The following is a 13,783-nucleotide window of genomic DNA, read 5'->3' as shown; positions in this document are numbered from 1 at the left end:
TAGCAAAGCCTTCATGACTAGAAAAAAATATTTATTTGTGGAAATGGGGATTTTTGGGTTGTTTTGGGGATTTTTTATCATGAGGTTTGAGGATTTTTAGACGAATCCATCTGGCACACTGAGCAAGTGGACTGTGGCAACAACTAATGGATATTATATAGATTTGTGGTATGTGCTGTTTAATTTTTCTGTTTCTTATTACTCTGATGGTAATGCATAATAATTTCATTGATATTTCAAATGATTTTACAGCCAAAGTGGTGTTCTTGGTGTGTAAATCTTATAGATGTGTAATTCATAGCCTATCCATAATTTTTCCAGATCTCAATTTCAGGCCAGATTAAGCCTACTCAGTAGGCTTAATAACACATATTCTTATATGATGTCTTGGAATTTAAAAAGAAACATTATTAAAAAAGTAGACAAATTAAATGACATAAAAGTCTACAAAATAAACATTCCCGTTGATATTGCAGTTACCTAACCTAACTCTACCACCCGTATCTTAACCTACTCTTACCTTACCTACCCATACCTTGGCTATCCATACCTTATCTACCCATACCTTACTTGCCCATCACTTACCTACCATCACTTGGCTCAACTTTATCTGGTTTTACCTAACCTCACATTATGGTATCCGGTCATTTCGCCCACATGCCATTTCGCCACACTATGGAGTCATTTCGCCCACAGGTCATTTCTCCCACAGGTCATTTCGCCCACACTGTGTAGTCGTTTCGCCCACACTGTTAAGTCATTTCGCCCACACTGTTAAGTCATTTCGCCCACACTGTGGTGGGGTTGCCAACCTGATTTTGCAGATAGTAGTAAGGTATACCGAAGTCGGGATAATACGATAATAGTTCATATCTAGTACACATCACCGATCTCTACTATACTACTGGATGGCTCATGGTGTAATTCATCAGGGAAGATTGTCCAAATGAGGCCTCTTTACTAGTAGGTACTTCAGTTGTGACGTTATCACAAACTGTTGATTATATCACCATAATATGACCAGATATTTTTTTTTCTTTTGTACAGTACAATGTCTAATTTTTTTTTTTTTTTTTTTTACTTATGTAGATTCAAGAGGTTGGTCTCCAGAATGCCTACACACATGATGACGGGACGTATAAATTCTTACGGAAAGTGATGACCCTTCCATTTCTGCCTGAGGCAGATATAGGTCCCGTGTTTGAACGGCTCTCACGTCAATCTACCACAGCCCAGTTGCAGACTATAATGCAGTACATGTCAAGAACATGGGTCCACAACTCCTTATGGCCAACTTCTAGCTGGAGTATTTTTTATCAGTCTCTCTGCACCAATAATGATATTGAGGGCTGGCACAACCGTCTAAACAAACGTGCTGCAGGTAGATGTAACCTACAGTTCTACCTCCTCATAAGCCTTCTCCACAAAGAGGCTAAATTGACGTTGATCTACATGAGGCTAGTATCCGAAAAAAAAACTACGAAGGATCCAAAGGAAAAAATATAGACACTTACAGGATTGAATATTTACTTTTTGGGAGGAACACGTGAGGGGTGAGCTATTGGCTTATAAGTTGCTGAAAGCATGCGCTCACCTGGATGGCCCAGTGCGCAGCTGAATCCTGCATATGTAGTGAGTACTGTACTTGTTTTAAATGTAACTATATTTTAATAAAAGTTTCTTCAATTCTTTGTCACTATCTGAATATTGCATGTATGTAACTGTCTTTTAATAAAAAAAATACTTTCCGAATAGTAATACATTTATTTAACTGTCCTTTGATAAAACTTTATTTTATGTTTTTTCTAACTGCTTTCTGAATCTTGCATATATGGAGCTATTTGTTAACAAAAGTTTTTTATTTTACCACTTTCTTAATCTTACATGTATGTTGACTATTATATGTCGGCAAATTGACTCTTATATGTGGGTGAATTGACTCTTATATGTGGGCGAATTGACTTGTGGGCGAAATGACTTGTGAGCGAAATGACTTGTGGGCGAATTGACTTGTGGGCGAAATGACTGTAATTCCACATTATATACCCTTACCTTAATTGCCTTTACCTTACTTACTCATATACTTTACTTAGCCTTATCCCTACTCTTATTTTACCTAGCCTTACATTAATTTACCTACTCTTACCTTACCTTACATACTCATACCTTATATACCCACAATTCGCATGCCTATACCATAAATATTCTTATCTTCCTACAATAAAATCATATTTGACTTTGAATAACTACAGTATATTCAGCTAAGAGTTTTTGCTTAGAGAGTTGTTGTTTTACCCAGAAACAAATACAAAATAACCATAATAAAAAATCCTTTTTGGTACAACCCAGGAACATTAATGGTGGGCTACCTCTAAGTCTGCACTCTGGTGTAGACGTAACAGTTCCTCCTTTACTTAAACCAGTTTGTTATGTCACTCACTGTTCAAAGGAAAAGGCAACCTCATTTGGCAGATGTAAAGGACTCAAGTTTGTATATTTAGGGAAAAATACAAATTACTTCAAAATTTGTCATTTTATACCAAATATTCTTTTCATGTTTAATATGCTATAGTTATACATTTTCAATATTAAACTTAGCCGGTGATTATATAAGCTGCAGCTCTGCTGCCCGACAGAAAAACTCTACGTTCAAAATACGCCAGCGATCGCTATGCAGGAGGGGGTGTACATCAACAGCGCCATCTGTCGAGCAGGTACTTAGTACTCCATGTAAACAAAGAACCAATTTTCTCTCTGTCGTGCCACTGGCAAGACCTACTAAATTCGCTGTTGCTTACTGGATTGGTTTTCACAGATTTTGGTGAAGTACACATTTCTAGTTATTAGCTTTCGCTTTGCAGAGGTTATCTTCAATACATCCTTGCATTCTTTTATTGATTTTGGATTATTTGTTGACGACTTTGGATAGATTTTGAATTCCCCTTTGACTAATTCAAGATGGCTGACCCTTCTCAAGTCCCTAAATACAGAAAGTGTAGTGCTAGGGACTGTTCAAGGCGTCTTCCGAAGGCCTCTATCGATCCACACACCGTTTGTTCCAATTGTCGGGATAAAACCTGTCAATTGGAATATCGATGTGAGGAATGCGTTGGGCTTTCGGAATTCAATTTTCTCGAATTCCTGAAATATTCACGTAGGCTAGAGAGAGATAGAGTCAGGAGAAGTTCATCTCTCTCCGTTGATATTTCCTCTCCTCATGCCCCACAACCTATTCCTTCCCCTGTAGTGGTTACTCCTGATCCCCCTTCTAGCACTCAACAACCTTCGATGGCAGATATGATGCGTGCCATCCAGGCTCTGGGTGAGAGAGTCATTGGCGAGTGACCGTAACCAACTCATGGCAGACGTCAAGGAGTTGAAGTGTAAGAGTGCAGTGGGTAGTGACAAAGTGAGTGGTAGTGTTGTGGAAAGTGTTAGTGTTGCGCTTGAGGGTTCGTCTGTTCGTGCCTGTCGTCCTCCCAGTCCGGGACCTCTTGTAAGCTCCCAAGCCCAGGGGAGAAGCAATGTCGTATGACCAAAGGGTTCGACAGGCTTTAATCAGCGGACAGACGTTCCCTCCGTGGTTTCGGACGTATCTTACCAAGATCGCCCCACCCACAAGAAGACGAGAGAGCCCATTTATTCCTCGTCTGCGGAAGATGTTTCTCGAAAGAAACAATGGACCAAGGTCTCACGGCCTCTTAAACGCAAGTCGGTCCCTTCCGCTCAAGTCCAACGGCCCAGTTGTAGCCACTGGGTCAGTTCGGACTCGCTGCAGTCTTCCGATGACTGCACACCTCCTAAGAGAGGCAAAGCGGTAACGCATCAGGCATTAACACCGTCTGTTGCCGCACCTGCTACTGTAGACCCTAAGTGGTCTTTGCTGCAGACCATGCAGACGCAGTTAACGTCATTAATGCAGGACTTTCGTGCGGAGAAGGTTGACGCTGCACCACCCGTTAGCCTACAACCAACCACGGTTGTGCATCCAGTGGACGCTGAGGCTACCTTCTCCCGCACTCCAGCTGTGAGAGAGTCCCGCCACCCATGCGCAGTGTACCCTGCCAGCCGCATGTTGACGTTCAGCGACGCACGGAACCTTCCGTTGACGTTTGCGAGTTACAACAACCACCTAAGTTGTTTTGTTTTGACGCGGAGCGTCAACCTCCGCAACCCAGTGTGGTTACCACTACTCGCCCACAGCAGACTAGACAGTCAGGAGTAGACGCTTTGCGCCCCCGCGCTGCTATGGTTGTTGCCAGCTCACAGACTGGCCAACAGTTCCATGACGTTGCGTCCAGTGCAGTCACGCATGCACCCGTGCTGCCGGACTCAGCTGACCAGCCAATTCCTACTCCTTTGCCGCTTCCTCCTCAGTATTCAGACGATGGACTCTCTGATGATGACGACGCTGCACACTTTGACGACCCGCATACGGACATCGACGAACCCAAGACCACGCCTCCCTCCTTGGACTTTAGGAAAGTTCTTGCACTGTTCAAGGAGATGTATCCTGATCAGTTTGTTTCTGCAGCCCCACGCTCTCCTCCATCTGAGTTCGCTTTAGGCACGCAGTCATCCGCGCCTGCCTTTACGAAGCTCGTCCTCGCCCGCTCGTCTAAGAGAGCTTTAAGAGTGTTGGGAGAATGGATGCAGTCCAAAAAGCACCTTGGGAAGACAGCATTCTTGTTTCCCCCTGCGAAACTCGCTTCCAGATCGAGCGTCTGGTATGCCACGGGAGAAGTTCTCGGCTTGGGAGTTCCTGCCTCTGCCCAGGGCGACTTCTCAAGTCTAGTAGACTCTCCCCGCAGGCTAGTCATGAGACGCTCCAAGATTTGTTGGACTCCTTCAGACTTAGACCATCTGATGAAAGGAGTGTTCAGAGCCTTCGAGGTTTTTAACTTTTTGGATTGGTGTTTGGGAGCGTTGAGCAGGAAGACCTCCCCTTCTGACAAGGAAACTTCCATGCTCATTATGTCCTGCATGGACAAGGCCATACGGGACGGTTCCAGTGAGCTTGCGGCTTCGTTCGTTTCCGGGGTCCTCAAGAAACGGGAGAACCTTTGCTCCTTCTTGTCAGCTGGAGTAACACAATGTCAGAGATCGGAACTTATGTTTGCTCCTCTCTCAAAGTGCCTTTTCCCAGAGGAGTTGATAAAGGAGATTGCTGCCTCCTTGATTCAAAAAGACACGCATGACCTGGTTGCGTCATCTGCCCGCAAAGCCACCCCTTTGCCTACCGTGTCTAGACCCAGGATGGACACTCCAGCGTCCAGATTTATTCCGCCCTTTCGTGGCAGAGCCTCCAGCAGAGGAGGTGCTCGTGCCGAAGGGAGACGTGAGATTAAGAAGAAAGGTACCAAGTCCTTTAAAGGCAGAGTCTGACTGCCACCTTCTTCAGACAGCAGTGGGAGCCAGACTCAAGAACTACTGGCAGTCCTGGGAGAACAGGGGCGCAGATGCACAATCTGTGAAGTTGCTCAGAGAAGGGTACAAGATCCCGTTTGTGCGCAAGCCCCCTCTAGCAACGTCTCCCATCGACCTCTCTCCCAGGTACAGAGAGGAGGACAAGAGACTAGCTTTGAAGCAAGAGGTGTCTCTCTTACTAGAAAAGGGAGCGGTAGTCAAAGTCCGGGACCATCAATCCCCGGGCTTCTACAACCGTCTCTTCTTAGTGGTAAAGAAGACAGGAAGGTGGAGACCGGTGCTAGACGTCAGTGCTCTGAATGTCTTTGTCACAAAGCAGACGTTCGCCATGGAGACGACAAAGTCTGTTCTAGCAGCGGTCAGGAAGGAAGACTGGATGGTCTCTTTAGACCTAAAGGACGCTTACTTTCACGTCCCCATCCACCCAGATTCCCAACCTTTTCTAAGGTTCGTTTACGGGAAGGTTGTCTACCAATTTCAAGCCCTGTGCTTTGGCCTAAGCACGGCGCCTCTTGTCTTTACGAAACTGATGAGGAATATTGCCAAATTCCTGCATGTAGCGGACATCAGAGCCTCCCTCTATTTGGACGACTGGCTTCTAAGAGCTTCTTCCAGTCGTCGCTGTCTGGAGAATCTAAAGTGGACTCTAGATCTGACCAAGGAATTGGGTCTCCTGGTCAATATGGAAAAGTCCCAACTGGTCCCATCCCAAACTATAGTGTACTTAGGGATGGAGATTCACAGTCAAGCTTTTCGGGCTTTTCCGTCGGCCCCCAGAACAAGTCAAGCCCAAGGATGCATCCAGAACATGCTAAAGAAGGACCGATGTTCAGTCAGACAGTGGATGAGTCTGATAGGGACGCTTTCATCCCTGGACCAGTTCATTGCGTTAGGGAGACTGCACCTCCGTCCCCTTCAATTTCACCTAGCTGTTCACTGGAGAAAGGACAAGACGCTAGAAGCGGTCTCGATCCCCATTTCCGAGAAGATGAAGTCATCACTGACTTGGTGGAAGGACAACATCTACCTCAGAGAGGGTCTGCCCCTGGCTGTTCAGACCCCCAACCACGTTCTCTTCTCGGACGCATCGGACACGGGCTGGGGTGCGACATTAGACGGTCGGGAATGCTCGGGAACTTGGAACTCGAATCAAAGAACGTTACATATCAACTGCAAGGAGCTACTGGCAGATCATCTGGCCTTGAAAAGCTTCAAGTCCCTCCTTCTAGGCAAGGTGGTGGAGGTGAACTCAGACAACACCACGGCCTTGGCGTACATCTCCAAGCAAGGAGGGACCCATTCTATGACGTTGTACGAGATCGCAAGGGACCTCCTCACCTGGTCAAGAGATCTAAACCTGTCTCTAGTAACGAGGTTCATTCAAGGCAACATGAATGTCATGGCGGACTGCCTCAGTCGGAAGGGTCAAATCATCCCAACAGAATGGACCCTACACAAGAATGTGTGCAAGAGACTATGGGCCACATGGGGCCAACCTACCATAGATCTCTTTGCAACCTCGATGACCAAGAGGCTCCCAATTTATTGCTCGCCAATCCCGGACCCAGCAGCAGTTCATATAGATGCTTTTCTACTGGATTGGTCCCATCTAGACCTTTATGCATTCCCCCCGTTCAAGATTGTCAACAAGGTACTGCAGAAGTTCGCCTCTCACGAAGGGACAAGGTTGACGTTAGTTGCTCCCCTCTGGCCTGCGAGAGAATGGTTCACCGAGGTACTGCAATGGCTGGTGGACGTTCCCAGAACGCTTCCTCTAAGAGTGGACCTTCTACGTCAGCCACACGTAAAGAAGGTACACCCAAGCCTCCACGCTCTTCGTCTGACTGCCTTCAGACTATCGAAAGACTCTCGAGAGCTAGAGGCTTTTCGAAGGAGGCAGCCAGGGCGATTGCTAGAGCAAGGAGGACATCCACTCTTAGAGTCTACCAGTCGAAGTGGGAAGTCTTTCGAAGCTGGTGCAAGTCGGTATCAGTATCCTCAACCAGTACCTCTGTAACCCAAATAGCTGACTTCCTATTATACCTGAGGAAGGAAAGATCTCTTTCAGCTCCCACGATCAAAGGTTACAGAAGCATGTTGGCAGCAGTCTTCCGTCACAGAGGCTTAGATCTTTCTAACAACAAAGATCTACAGGACCTCCTTAAGTCTTTTGAGACCTCGAAGGAGCGTCGTTTGGCCACACCAGGTTGGAATTTAGACGTGGTACTAAGATTCCTTATGTCAGAAAGGTTCGAGCCACTACAATCAGCCTCCTTTAAAGATCTCACTTTAAAGACTCTTTTCCTCGTCTGCTTAGCAACAGCTAAAAGAGTCAGTGAGATACACGCCTTCAGCAGGAACATCGGATTTTCATCTGAAACGGCTACATGTTCTTTACAGCTTGGTTTTCTAGCCAAAAACGAACTACCTTCTCGTCCTTGGCCGAAATCGTTCGATATTCCAAGCCTTTCTAATTTGGTTGGAAATGAACTAGAAAGAGTCTTATGCCCTGTTAGAGCTCTTAAGTTCTATTTAAGACGAACTAAACCTTTACGAGGACAGTCAGAAGCTTTATGGTGTGCTATTAAGAAACCTTCTTTACCTATGTCAAAGAATGCAGTTTCCTATTATATCAGACTGTTGATACGAGAAGCTCATTCCCATCTGAATGAGGAAGACCATGCTTTGCTGAAGGTAAGGACACATGAAGTTAGAGCTGTCGCAACTTCAGTGGCCTTTAAACAAAATAGATCTCTGCAGAGTATAATGGACGCAACCTATTGGAGAAGCAAGTCAGTGTTCGCGTCTTTTTATCTTAAAGATGTCCAGTCTCTTTACGAGAACTGCTACACCCTGGGACCATTCGTAGCAGCGAGTGCAGTAGTGGGTGAGGGCTCAACCACTACATTCCCCTAATTCCATAACCTTTTTAATCTTTCTCATGAAATGTTTTTTTATTGTTGTTTTTTGGGTTGTCCGGATGGCTAAGAAGCCTTTCGCATCCTGGTTGATTTGGCGGGTGGTCAAATTCTTTTCTTGAGAAGCGCCTAGATTAGAGGTTTTGATGAGGTCCTTTAGTATGGGTTGCAACCCTTGATACTTCAGCTCCTAGGAGTCGCTCAGCATCCTAAGAGGATCGCGAGGCTCAGTAAGGAAGACGTACTTAAAAAGGCAGAGTAATTGTTCAAGTCGACTTCCTTACCAGGTACTTATTTATTTTATGTTTGTTATTTTGAATAACTGCTAAAATGAAATACAAAATACTTAGCTCATAATAATGTAAACAAGTAATGCTGGTCTCTACCCACCCCCCTGGGTCTGAATCAGCTTATATAATCACCGGCTAAGTTTAATATTGAAAAATGTTATTTTTATTAATAAAATAAATTTTTTAATATACTTACCCGGTGATTATATATTAAAGGACCCTCCCTTCCTCCCCAATAGAGACCCAGTGGACCGAGGAGAAAATTGGTTCTTTGTTTACATGGAGTACTAAGTACCTGCTCGACAGATGGCGCTGTTGATGTACACCCCCTCCTGCATAGCGATCGCTGGCGTATTTTGAACATAGAGTTTTTCTGTCGGGCAGCAGAGCTGCAGCTTATATAATCACCGGGTAAGTATATTCAAAAATTTATTTTATTAATAAAAATAACATATTACTGTATATGGACTCAAGTTTGCATTTTTAGGAAAAAATACAAATTACTTCCAAATTTGTAATTTTTCAATATTAAACTTACCCGATAATCATGTAGCTGTCAACTCCGTTGCCCGACAGAATTCTACGGAAGGGATACGCCAGCGATCACTATACAAGAGGGGGGTGTACTCACAAGCGCCACCTGTGGCCAGGTACTGCAGTACTTCTTGTTGACACCACTTCAATTTTTCCTCTGTCGTGCTTCCGGCAAGACGTTCATGGATACGCTTATAATTTTGGAGTCTTGTTCACGGTTTTTGGTGAAGTATTGCTCTAAGATTTCAGCTTTCGCTATTCAGGAAGTTTTATTATTAGTTTAGCTAACTTTTGGAATTAATTTGATTAATTATGGTGACGAAGAGAGTATGAACTCTCTTTCACCTTTAAATGGCCGACCCTTCCCTTAGACGGAAGTGTTGGTGTCTAAGAGAGTATAGACTCTCTTTCTTAATTTTGCTTAACAAAAGTTATAGATTTATTTTATATCTCTCCGCCTTTTATAGGCCTCTTCGATTAACTTCCTTTTATTATAAACTTATTAAAATTAATTTTTATATTTGTTTATATTCGACCTTTCCTAATAGTAGGCGGTCTTTTCTTGGTACCGAAGTTAATTAACATTGAGCCCGTCATTTCGGTTTTACCTGTTAACATATTATGCTATTTTAATGTTTTTGAAAGAATTTCTTTGATAGTCTCGTACTGTTTTCAAAGTTGAACTAACGTTTTGTTTTGTCTCTGCAGTTGTTGACGTTCAGAACGTTCAACTTGCGCTCTATCGTTACGATAGAGAGAGAATTTTCACGGTGTCACGTTGCAGTAAGAGTAACCGTGTCTAGCGTTTTGTTCATTCTTTTTTAACTTAATGGTTTTAATTCTAATAAAGGAACTTTTCATTTTGGGAAATATTTCAGTTTTTTCCTTTAACAATAATATGTTTTAACGATATATGATTGGGCTCTTCTCTCAGGTTCTAAGTCAAGAGAGAGAGAGAGAGAGAGAGATAGAGACGGAGGGAGAAAGAGGAGGATAAACGTTTCGTTCAAGCGAGTAACGTTGTTATCGTTTTTGCTCTTCTCCCTAGTCTCTTTAGGGGAAGAAGGTAAACGTTTCTAGAGTTTTTTCTTGTTCTCAAGCTTTATGCGGTGAGAGATTTTAAACGTAGTTTATTTGATCTAGTGTTTAGTCTCTTTCCAGCCACTGAATTATTTATCTTTCATTAGATTTTTCTGTTACATTGTAATTCTGTTTTCGCAATTACTAACTTTTGAGAAAGGATAGAATTGCGTGTTTCAGGTACAAACCACTTAAAGTTTCGAGTTCAGTGAAATAAGTGCAAACAGAAAATCAAAAGTGATAAGTGATTAGCGCAAAGTGTGTCAGTGTTGTGCGTGAGGGTACTTCTGTGCGTGCCAGTCGTCCTCCCAGTCCGGGACCTCTTGCAAGCTCCCAAGCCCAGGGGAGAAGCAATGTCGAAGGGCAAAAGGGTTCGGCAGGCCTTGATCGGCGCACAGAAGTATCCTCGGTGGTTGCGGGCGTGTCTTACAGAGACCGTCACTCCCACCCGCAGACGATTGAGCCCTTATTTTGCTCGTCTGCAGAAGAAATTTCGGGGAGAAAACGCTGGTCTCAGGTCTCAAGACCTCTTAAACGTAAAGTCCAGACCTATGCCAGACGTACGAAGTTAGAGTTCAACAACCCGGATGCAGTCATTGGGTTAGCTCTGACTCTCCTCAGTCATCAGGTGACTGCACACCTCCTAAGAGAGGTAAGGCGATGCCTCAACAGACCTCATCTTCTATTAAGGCTTTGCCTCAACAGACTTTATCGTCTGTTGATCCCAAGACGACTTTGCTGCAGTCCATGCAGTCGCAGCTTGCGGTCTTAATGCGTGAGTTTCAGGCTGAGAAGGTTACACCTCCTCCTGCGAACGCTCCGCCTCTCCGCAGTCCAGTCTGCCAGGCGTACGAAGTTGAGGTTCCTCAGGCTACCTTACCGCGTTCTGAGTTGCCAGTTACCAGCGGTGTGCAGCAACCTCCGCCTCCTCCTGCGAGAGCTCCGCCTCACCGCAGCCCAGTCTGCCAGGCGTACGAAGTTGAGGTTCCTCAGGCTACCTTACCGCGTTCTGAGTTGCCAGTTACCAGCGTTGTGCAGCAACCTTAACCTTCCTTAAGGCAACCTCAGCAATGGGAGCAGGAGTCTTATGCCTTACTTCCTCCGCTTCCGCTTGCGGTTCCACCAGCGAGGCAACAATCTCTTGAGGTACGACAACCTCTTCCATCAATGAGGCAGCCACCTCAGCACTCGCTGCAGCGACCTCAACAACTCTCGCAGCTCACACCTGAGGAACCTTAACTCGTTCCTCAGGAACCTGCTACTGCGCATCCGCAACCCTTACAGCAAGCGCAACTCTTGAGGCAGCCACCTCAACGCATGCATCTGCCACTTTTTCCTCAACTTGAGCTTCTTCCCATTCAACTTGGGAATAACAAATGACAATAATAACACCTCATTACTTTCATAACTTGCATTTGTAATCATATACATGTATGCCTACACAAACATTATGATAATGGAGGTTATTTGTATTACTTATATAAAAATATATATGTATTCCTTGCAATATATTTTTAACAAATCGCAAAATATGGCAAAAATATCTTCTAAACAAAAATGAATCATGAGTTATGAATGTAAGGTAATATTATGTTGATATTAAACCCCATGCAAGCATGCATGAAGTAATGCAGTGTTGCCAACAGGGCGAGTTTCCCTTTCCTGAGGTGAAGTAGATTATAGTACATTTAGTGTAGCTTAATTCTACGATTATCATGCCGGCTATCAAATTCATCAACAATACAGTCTAAATCAATTCCCTCGGCACGTGCACTTTCAATGGACGGTAATGCGATATTACTCACTCTAGCACTGGTCATGGAATTTCTGAGAAATGTTACACGCCATGCAACACGCTCTGCTTACCTTACAGCATGCTCTACATACAGCATGCTCTGCATACAGCATGCTCTGCATACAGCATGCTCTGCATACAACATGCTCTGCATACCTTACCGCATGCTTCTCAGTCACACATCTTTGGTTGTTGCCAACTCACTAGACTGTCAAGCAGTTTCATAACGTTGCCTTCTAGTCTGCTGCTTTTGCACCAGTGAAACCCTCACTGAGAGAACTTAGCTTTTCTCGGATATGGTCCCTGTAGATGAGAAAGTGCTTTTCTCCCTCCTTCTGATATTCCCTTGAGGACTCTGTCATTTGGAGAGGAGCCTTTAGCTGCGTAGCCTCCTTTGGACTTTTATTTAAGCATAACATGCTCCCAGGGAAGGTAATGGTTCCACTTCAGTCGCTAACCCCGTCTGTTACCACACCTGCTCCCATAGACCTTGAGCTTTGTTGCAAGACATGCAGTCCAAGCTTAGTCCTTGTTAGAGGATTTTTTTGTTTATGGAGTCAGTGTGTCACTGGGAAGACGTTCAACAACCAGCAGAAGTGACTTGTTGTGACGCAGTGCGGCAACCTCAGCAACCCGATAAGGAGTTGTCTGTACGACCCAGACAGTCTAGACAGCTTCGGGTTGTCACTGTACTTCCTCGCTTCCCCATGGTTGACAGTTCACAGACTGTGCAGCAGTACCATGATCTTGTGTCCGGCTCCGTCAGACGACTGGCTTTTAAGAGCTCCCACAAGTCGTCGCTGTCTGGAGATTCTCAGATGGACTATGGATCTGACCAAGGAACTGGGCCTCCTGGTCAATTTTGAGGAGTCTCAGCTCGTCCCATCCCAGACCATTGTCTCCCTGGGTATGGATCTTCAGAGTCGAGCTTTTCGGGCTTTTCCGTCGGCCCCAAGGATCTTCCAAGCCCTAGAATGCATCCAGAGCATGCTGAGAAGGAACCGATGCTCAGTCAGGTAGTGGATGAGTCTAACAGGGACACTTTCATCGCTGGCCCTATTCATCGTGTTAGGGAGACTCCACCTCCCCCCCTTCAGTATCATCTAGCTGCTCACTGGATAAAGGACATGACGCTAGAGACGGTCTCAGTTCCTGTTTCCGAAGAGAGGAGGTCTTCTCTCGCGTGGTGTAAGAACAGCTTTCTTCTCAAGGAAGTCTATCTTTGGCTGTTCAGAAACCCGACCGCCTTCTCCTCTCGGACGCATCAGACACGGGCTGGGGTGCGACTTTGGACGGACAGGAATGCTCGGGAACATGGAATCAGGAACAAAGGACACTTCACATCAATTGCAAGGAGTTGTTGGCGGTTCTTCTGGCCTTGATAAACTTCAAGTCCCTCCAGCTTAACAAAGTGGTGGAGGTGGACTCTGACAACACCACAGCCCTGGCTTACATCTTCAAGCAGGGAGGGACTCTTTCGTGAAGTTGTTCTAGATCGCAAGGGACCTCCTCATCTGGTCTAAAGATCGAAAGCTCACGCTGGTAACGAGGTTCATTCAGGGCGGTATGAATGTCATGGCAGATCACCTCAGCCGGAAGGGTCAGGTCATCCCCACAGAGTGGACCCTTCACAAGAATGTTTGCAGCAGACTTTGGGCCCTGTGGGGTCAGCCAACCATAGATCTGTTCGCTACCTCGATAACCTAGAGACTCCTGTTGTATTGTTCTCCGATTCCAGA

The 13,783-nt window shown here is 45.1% G+C and overlaps 1 long non-coding RNA gene across 1 annotated transcript in view; it reads left to right on the top strand.

Moving 5' to 3' along the window:
* Positions 1–114: 114 nt before the first annotated feature.
* Positions 115–13,783, top strand: part of LOC137654378 (uncharacterized) — a 31,135-nt gene continuing 17,466 nt past the window's right edge. Inside the window, exon 1 of the long non-coding RNA XR_011046627.1 lies at positions 115–168. This is a non-coding gene — a long non-coding RNA (uncharacterized lncRNA). The remainder of the gene's footprint in view (positions 169–13,783) is intronic.

This window comes from Palaemon carinicauda, chromosome 15 (assembly GCF_036898095.1).
Source record: "Palaemon carinicauda isolate YSFRI2023 chromosome 15, ASM3689809v2, whole genome shotgun sequence".
NCBI classification, from domain to species: domain Eukaryota; kingdom Metazoa; phylum Arthropoda; class Malacostraca; order Decapoda; family Palaemonidae; genus Palaemon; species Palaemon carinicauda.
The sequence above is the reverse complement of the archived record's forward strand: the minus strand, read 5'-3'. Positions and strand labels throughout refer to the sequence as shown.